The 9100-nt window shown below is 31.9% G+C and overlaps 1 long non-coding RNA gene across 1 annotated transcript in view; it reads left to right on the top strand.

The window, feature by feature from the left end:
• The first annotated feature begins 2424 nt into the window (after positions 1-2424).
• The window catches only part of LOC111085491, a 19589-nt gene continuing 12913 nt past the window's right edge, over positions 2425-9100 (top strand). The window contains exons 1-2 of the long non-coding RNA XR_002610327.1: positions 2425-2437; positions 4221-4227. This is a non-coding gene — a long non-coding RNA (uncharacterized LOC111085491). The remainder of the gene's footprint in view (positions 2438-4220; positions 4228-9100) is intronic.

Genomic DNA, 9100 nt, shown 5'->3' with positions numbered 1-9100 from the left:
GCGAGGTCTCGCTGACCAATGTTCCCAACGGAACGGGAGGAACTAAGACTAAGACTAAAATGGGCACAGCTCAGATAGCCCATTATATGGCTTTGTGTTTAATAATATAAAAAACATTGTGTAAGCATAAACGTGAAATGTGGGTTTCAAAGAAATTATATATGAAACTACAACGGATATTAAATAGTTGGACATCACGTTTTATAAAAACAATTACGTTTAATAGCACTTTAGTCTTATAAAAATAATCATTTTGTGCTCAGTAAAAGTGATAAACTTCCCCAGCTATTTTATCAAATAAACTGTATTTTATATTTTTATCTATGCATTAAAAGATATAATTTATAAAAATGATAGCTTATTATGTTTTGTTTTACATTAAATGCAAAATGTTTGTTTGTTTCTTGTGTTTGTTGTTAAGTGCAAAGTTATACAATGAGCTATCTGTGCTGTGTCAACCACAAGTATCGAAACTCGGTTTTTAGTGTTACAAGGCAACAGACTTACCGCTGAGCCATTTGGAAGCGAAGGCAAAAGGCACTGCTTCAATGGGCAATCATTTTTATACCTAATTGCATCATAGACACACAATAAAATTTAGAAACATTAAATTAATAGATTGTATATGAGTAAAAACATGAATAAAGAATTATAGACAAAGTAATCATATTATCTTTACGTTGATTAACTTTTTATTTTCTCATTTTTCCATATTATATTTGTTTAGTACCTGTATATCAGCCTCCTACTCATCGATTTTTGTAGACCAAATAATAGCAGTCAGAGTGCTGCGGCGTTTCCGAAGGTGGTTTCTTCGTCAAGAGTATCTGTATCTTTTTTATAATCGTGTAATTGTTTTAAAGAACCAAAGAATATTTAGGAATAGGCCTGAAGTGACCTAGCAGTTAGTGTACCACACTATGGATAGGAAAGTCCGTGGTTCGCGTCCCGTTATCGCAAGTTCGCGCTTCGCTTATTGGCGTTGTGAATGTGTTATAAAAATGACAAACAAATCCCACTTTTTCGATTAGAGTTGCCTAGTAGTTGGTACTAGCATCCTTCCTTTTAGTCTATTAATTCGAAATTTGGGAACTGCTAGCGCAGATATCCCTTGGATAGCGTTGCATGAATATTTGAAACAAACTTGGCACAATAACCTGCCAAGAAAATATACCTACTTAAATAAATGACACACCTTAGGTGTAATCAAAACCTTCTGGGTATGTAATATTTTTTCTACATAGATACAACCCGTACGTATTGTTTGATTTTAGATAATCATTATTATTCCATGCGTAATAATACATCATAAAATATTTTGAGGGTATCATCCAGTTTAAGTGAAAGTTTAATTACTAATCAGGGATGAATACATGACGATGAATACATGTCAAATGATAACTTATGTTCGTTCGAGTAAATATAGAGATGAATATTTAACATCAGATTATCTTCTCACCGAAATCTATCTTATATTGACCGAATGAAATTGCCAATGTTGTAAATCAATGTACTATGATAACTCCTGTGATGCATCAAATCTATGTAATTTTCCTTTCATAAGTATAATAACACTTTGATTCATTGATATTGTACATATGCTTAAGTAAAACTACTTCCCAGGCAAATTGGGTACCGAAAAAAAAGTATTGCTTTTAAGCATGACCATAATTTCAAAACAACTAACTCACTAAAAATATTTCTTGTACATTTTTTGCGTAAACAACTTGCTTAATATACTTCTTTATAGCAATGCATTGTTAAATACACCAATTGAGGGTTCGATTGTATTAATAACAATATTTGGGACTTGAGGAAAATTACTGAAAGATCCAGTGAATCTGAGAACTTTGACGCCTTTAACTGACGCATCAAAAAAGCATTAAAATTAATTCATTTTTCGTTGATTTAGAAGATGCTCAGTTCTATTTTTTCTCACAATTATCTAATGCTTTTAAATCCTAAAGTATTCTCCTCTACTCCATTAATGTCTTTGTTTTCAGCTCCATAAATAAGATAAAAGAGAAATGTAAAAAATCTGGTAATAAATGTTGATCTTAAGTAAGCGCTTTTTGATGATAACTGTTTTAGTTTTGTTCATAATTGCCTAGAGAGAACTTTTTCAGTTAACTTTGTTAAATTCGGGTTTGCTTTAAAATGTTCTAGCATTTAAGTTTTAATTCAAAACAAAGAAATAATGTGTGATAAACGCTTTAAGAATCGAAAAGTTGTTTTTCGTATTTGTTGACGTTTTTATTACTTTAATTTTGTTCAATATATATCTTGAGATCATATTTTATTGATAACTTTGAGTTGCAGCCATTATTAATTAAAAGAGGGAGGAAAATTGTTGCCATGAACCAAGAGTAGAACTTACTTTAGAAAATTAATTTTAAACCAATCTGATGTCTAAAGAGTAGAATCGAAGTTTGTTGTAGTTCTACAACTTATCTGCTGCTACTGGCTTGACTTTTTCTACATATTACTGTTTATTCTATATCAGGCGTTCTGATGTGCTTGTTATTGAACGAATATATCGTTGGCACTCGATATAGCGGAGATAGTATAGTTGAAATGCTATCATACACTCTTTTTCTTTTTGAAAAAAAGCCCTAAGTTAAAAATATGAGAGGCCTAATACTAATGTTTTATGATAATTATAATTATGCTTCGCCAGCTTAGAAAATACGTTCACATTATAACAATGTGAAATTAAAATTCATTTGTAAACTTAAACTCTGGATCATTAGGTAAGTATGTACATCGATAAACAAAAAAGAAAGATAAATATAAAACAATAATATTTTAGAAACGTGCTTGAAATTTTCTTCCACGATATTTATATATACTTAAAATATTTAAATTTCCCAACTGTCAACTGATGAAAATATGAGTCTGATATTAGAAATGCCTTTATCTACCAGAAGCATCTTTTATGCACATGTATATTTAAAAAAAAACACATAGTGGGACTGAATCTCATTCATTGTCTGCTATTTAGTATAAAGACAGTTTAAGAAAAAGAAAAAAATATATTATTAGAACTGATGATTAGCCCAATTTCTTTGTCAAATATTTTACTGTTTTTTAAACATTTTTTTTCACTTAAATTCATCTTTTAATGAACCTTAACCATTTCCTAAAACCTTTGGTAGCAACTAATTTAAATTAAGGACACTGCTGTTGGTTTAAAAGTAAATGTTTGTGAAAGCTGCATACGAATGAAGTCGTCTGTCAATTAAATATTTACTACCAGGATAGATTGAGTTCTACATAAGTTTCCGAATTTTTATCAAATCTATTACCCACAACTGTTTTCACTTTAATGGTTTTTAGCCTCGTAAATTAACCTCACTTATATACGTTTATAAAGCGGAATTTTGTACCATGAATACTGTTGTCCAGTTTTGACTTACATATGCATGGGTAGAAAAGAATGACGAATCTACATCATTTGTTTGTGAGATGGTTATACAAGATTGTCTAATCGTTTCATAATTCAGTTAAAAGTAATTTTTTGTCATTCGGAGTTACAAATTACAGATTGACAAGAAGATTGGACTAATTCTAATTATTGATAGTCTAGTAAAAGTGTTTGAAGTCGCAGTAACTACATTTAAAGTAATACAATATAAAAATAATTTATGAAAGTATTTATAAAAGTGCAATCTTGATATGTCATGCTGAAAAAATAAGATTTCAATTCATAAATAACACAGTTAACGGGCTTTCTTTATGCTCAAAGCTTTTGCATGTGTGCTGTTTAAAAGCAGTTTTCGATCTATACTTATATTATTTTACTTATCATCACGTATAGTAAAGCTAAATGGCATGTTTTACTCTGGAGCTTAATGTTCGATTCATTATTTAAACGTCATTTTACTTCCAGATGTTTTCTACGTTACTGTTTCATGTAGTTTCGGCACTCGACTCGCAATATGCGGGTCGCGGGTTTGAATCCCCGTCCCACCAAACATGCTCGCCCTTTCAGCCATGGGAGCATTATGATGTGACGGTCAATCACGCTATTCGTTGATAAAAGAGTAGTTCAAGAGTTGGCGTTGGGTGGTGATGACTAGCTGCCTTCTCTCTAGTCTTTCACTGCTAAATTAGGGACGGCTAGCGCAGATAGCTCTCGTGTAGCTTTGCGCGAAATTCATAATAAACAAACATATAGTTTCAGTTCATTTATCTGGATGTAATTGACTAATATTATTCAGCGATGTGGTATCTGCTTGTTCGGTTTTCGTCGATATAAAATAATTATTATATACTAGCTTCTAGCATGACAAAATTTTTGTTCAAGAACTTGGTTAGGCTGTGACACATTTGTTAAAATTTAAATTACGAAAATTATACAATGAAGATCATTACATTTGGTCAGTAAATTGTGATTTGAAATTGAACAGTGCGTAAGATTTTCACAAATGATAGACAATGAGATTGTCAAACAAAATGTAATATGAACAATAGTCATTTTTGACGAATTAAAATATTTTGCATAAACCAAAAATAATAAAATGAATATAAAACCGTGACCCAAAAATAATAACAACAAGTGGCGGTCAAGAGTGTCTATATTTTCCCCCAAACGTGTGGTGTTCGAGCTCACAAAAGTAATATTTGGAAATTACAAACACTATACAGAGGGTTAATAGCACTTTATAAAAACGAGCTTCTAGGTCCTGTGCTGCTCTTGGACCTATTTCTTCTATCGTGAATCATGCTTAGTCTGATAGCCAGTCATGATCACACGCTATTGTGGTGACTAACACCACATTTTCTATTGCAATATTGCTGTGGAGGACAAAGAGATAAGTTTAATATACTACATCTTCGTAAAAGCTCTACAGACTCTTCACAGTAGGTTGACTTTGGATTCCAGTACTATGTTTGAGGAGATCAAAGACATAATACTATATTGCAGCTGCATCAGAGAACTTGACATGTATTTGATCTAATGGAATGGTTGTGGTTCCAGGTTGTGGTTCAACTTTTTTTATTATCATAGAATATTCTTTCGTAACCGTAGTCTTCATTTTGCAGATGAAATTTGCTCTGAATTGACTTGAGGTGTTTTTTTGGAGCCCGTTGCTGTTTATAATAAAACACTCTTTCGTTAAGTGTTTCTACTTCCATAGTGGACATTGAAAGTTTCCTTCTTAGAATTGTGTACTGTTTAGCTCCACTTTGTTTAAAAGTTTCTCTGTAAATGTATTTCCACAGAAAGATATCACTTTAATCATAATCTATTCGAGTGGCATTATATTATCGAATGGTTGGATATCTGTTAATTAAACATGTTGAGTGCCCTTAGCATGGCGGTTCACAACCATCAGTGGCATCTCGTTACTGCATTACTATACGTAAATCGTTCTTATAAAATGCAATTAATCATCCATATATGATAAAGATTACAATTTTCAAAACTTTATGTCAGAGGGATTTATGACCTTTAGATTATTCTCTGGTAGTAAAACAAAAGTGGAAAGTAGCGATAGTTTAACAGAAACATATGAATTGCAATTGTGGACATTAATCCACGAACGTTTTCAAATTACCATGTTTAATAAACGTGTTTTTTTATTAAACATCAGTGTTTAAGAAAGATGTGTTCCTCTGGGTGGTCAGCGGGATTCGATTTCCCGCTGAGGACAGAGCGCAAACAATCCATTGTGTAGCTTTGCACTAAACAGAACAAACCAAACCAAGAAAAATTTTATAAAGCACATTTTATTTAGAAAGATACAGATCAATGTTCATAAGAGCTATTTATACAACTACATTGAACAGTTTTTTCCCATGAAATCATATTTAAAAAGAAAAGTTTGATTAGGGTTTCCACTGTATTACAAATAACTTTATAACGTTTAGTTTATCTTTTGAAAATAATTGAGAGTATTTCGCTGTATTCTGGAGGATCGCTTAAAATAGCCAACAATAGCCAACATATGTATACGACTTCAAGTCAATCCATCAAGGCACTTTGGGTTTATTCACGGCTGACCAAACAAACAAGAAAAAATATAAACAATAAAAAATATAAATTCCTCACTTGCTTCGCTGAAGCAGAAAGTAACAATCATTCATTTAATTTTTTTTTACGTCAAATGAGTATATTTTCTACGTCATAGAAAAAAGTGAGATAAAATAACTACAACGAAAATAATTTTTTTGAAATATAATAAAACGATGAAAAATAATTTCGTGTACTTCAAATAGCCTTTGAATTCCTAGTAACTGGTAAAACAGTTTTAAAACAAAATATGATTTACACCAAATACTTTTATGAAATCATTTGAATACGAGTTTTAAAATGAGTGCTTGTTAAAGTGGCAAGGGAAAACAATTTTTTAGTTCTTGAAACACAATAAATAGATTCGACACCTGGATGTTACTGTGCCAAAATGATTGTGTTGTGAGCGTTGGAATAATTAATTTGTGTCTATATATATATATATATATATATATCATATGTAAATACTATAGTATGTCTAATTTTCTACTTTCACATCTCTCGATATTATCTAAATATTAATTCAAGAGCTAGCCCCAAAAACTTATCAAGCAAGTAAAGACACTTTACCAAAGAGTGAAACCTTCACGATGACCAATGTTTAGTTGGCTGGAGTCATACATATCCCAGCGTAGTTCAAATATCGAAGCCAGTAAAGAGAAAGGATATCACGATACATTTTTGCTGAATATTCCAGCAGGTTTTTCATGTATTTTAGTAAATGATTTGCAAATATGAGTAGTTTGAAGAGTTTCGTGGTCGATTTTAAAGTGCAGAAAACATTCACACACTCAAATAGTTTCTTCATATTGTAGTTTTGTTGAACTAAAGCGTGAGATGAAAAAGTAGAAGTTGATGGGAATTTTTTGCCTTTTTCTTGGTTTTGCGTGATTTTATTTAAACAAAACTTGTTTTGTGAAAAAAGTTGAATTAAGTTTTGAGCTTCTTTGGAAGTGAAAAATGGAAATTCTGAGTTGATTTTCAGCTTGTAGTTAGCCAAGAACTGTTTTATTTTCTGTTAATCAAAAATCAATATAGAGATATTTTAATAAATCCTTAATTCCTTCCTTTTCACACACATTCGAAATGAATGTTAAAATGAAATTTTAAATTAACTGACAAACAAACAAAACTGTTCGTTCCGTCATTGAGAATGGATGCAAGGTCTGAGTTGTTAAAAAAGTGTCCTATACGATGAAAGGCAATGAAAATATCGTGAAAAAAGGGAAAAAAATTACCACATGAACGTCTACCTACCTAATAACTGTTCCGTGACTTGAGGACGGACTTTGTTTGTGAGAAGGGTACAATGTAGTATTCAAGAAGTTAAAAGGTGCCTTACAAGCAATTATTAAGAGGCTAGCCACTTAATTTAATTGGTAGTGCACTCATCTCGCGTGTAACAGATCTCAGGTTCAAATCCGAGATCACTTGGCTTTTCATCTCTCGAATTGAATTTTTGCAGAACTAGTTATGATGAAAGACAAGTGGAAAAGGCTGAGAAAATGATGTTTTGTGCTTCCATGAAAACATCGGTTACTTTGTCTTGCAACAGCGTCACCACGTGACTGATCACTATTTTTTTAACATTCGCAGTTTTAAACACTTCAATGCCATTTTCCAGGCCAACAAAAAGGAAATGACAGTTAATATGAAAAGTTGAGAGAAAGAGAAAAGGGTCGTGCTGAACAGAGAAATTCCGAATGGAACAGTGTTTTCATTCCAAATCTGCATAGAAAAAAAATTAAACAAAAATTTTGAACATTTCAATATTTCCAAAGATGAATTAAGAATGCATGATATACAAGAACAGAAGCAGCAGGTAAGTGCAGAATTCTGATCTGATATCAATGTATATTTATGTATTTTGTTCCATATAAAAATATTAAAGACTCAATATTTGACACAGATTTATGCTGCTTCTATATCGTTTAGATTTTATTTCTTTTATTAAATAAGATCTTCAGTAATAAAGAGTTTTGTTACACACACACTGAAACAACCAATTACAATGGACCTCACTTTAAATAACTACACACACACACACATATATATATATTAGCTAGTATATATACATTACTCTGCAAAAGGGTTAGGACAAATTCAAAAATTAGATTTCAGGCTTCTTTCAAAGAACAATGGAATGTAAATCACAGGTGAAACATCAAAATTTTATTAATCTTCATATTTAGTACAACAGAAACTCAGTGGAAGTGCTTGTGTTCAATAAACAGTTAATATTTTATGTGTCCTCTTGTGCTTTAATAACTGCAGACAGTCTTTCAGACATTGTTGCAACATATTTAATCAACGTATCCTTTGGGATTTTACTCTAAATGTCTCTAATACACTGACATAAAGTTTCTTTGGAAGTAACTTTTGATTTGTCAAGTTTTGATCTATCAAATCTCATTGCATCATTTGATTGTCTCCAGTATCTACTTTCTTAGCTAAGTAATTTCTTCATAAGTTGGATGAATGTTTGGGTTCATTATCTTCTTGGTAGTAGAATCCTTTACTAATAATATGCAAACTACTGGGTATACCATGGCGGATCACTATCTGGTAGTACTTGCGCTGGTCCATTTTTCCATCTATTTTGCAAATATCTTCTGTCACCTCAGTAGAAAAACACCCCCAAATTATCACACTGTCTCCCCCATGCTTCATAGTGGGTGCTATGCATTGAGGTAAATATCTTTCACCTCTCTTCTGCCGGACATACAACCTATGCTTGGAACCAAATATTTCAAACTTGGGCTCATCCTTCCAATCATCAACAGTACAATATTTGTACTTTTTAGCCAATTTCAGTCTCTTAACATTATTTGGACATCAAAGTAAATGTTTTTTAACTGCTACACGACCAGATATTCCATTCTTGTTGAGTCTTCTTGATACTGTAGATCTGGACACTTTTCTTTCATTTAGTACATGGTCGTTTATCTCATGCTTGAGATCAGTGGCAGTCTTCCTTCTGCCCTGAAGGCTGCATAACGAAGATACTTACCATCAGTATCATTGAATTTAGGTGTTCTCCCTCTTTCTTTCCTATTTTCAAATTTACCTGTCTCGGTCTCACGA

Source organism: Limulus polyphemus, unplaced genomic scaffold (genome assembly GCF_000517525.1).
Source record: "Limulus polyphemus unplaced genomic scaffold, Limulus_polyphemus-2.1.2 Scaffold423, whole genome shotgun sequence".
Taxonomy (NCBI): domain Eukaryota; kingdom Metazoa; phylum Arthropoda; class Merostomata; order Xiphosura; family Limulidae; genus Limulus; species Limulus polyphemus.
The sequence above is the reverse complement of the archived record's forward strand: the minus strand, read 5'-3'. Positions and strand labels throughout refer to the sequence as shown.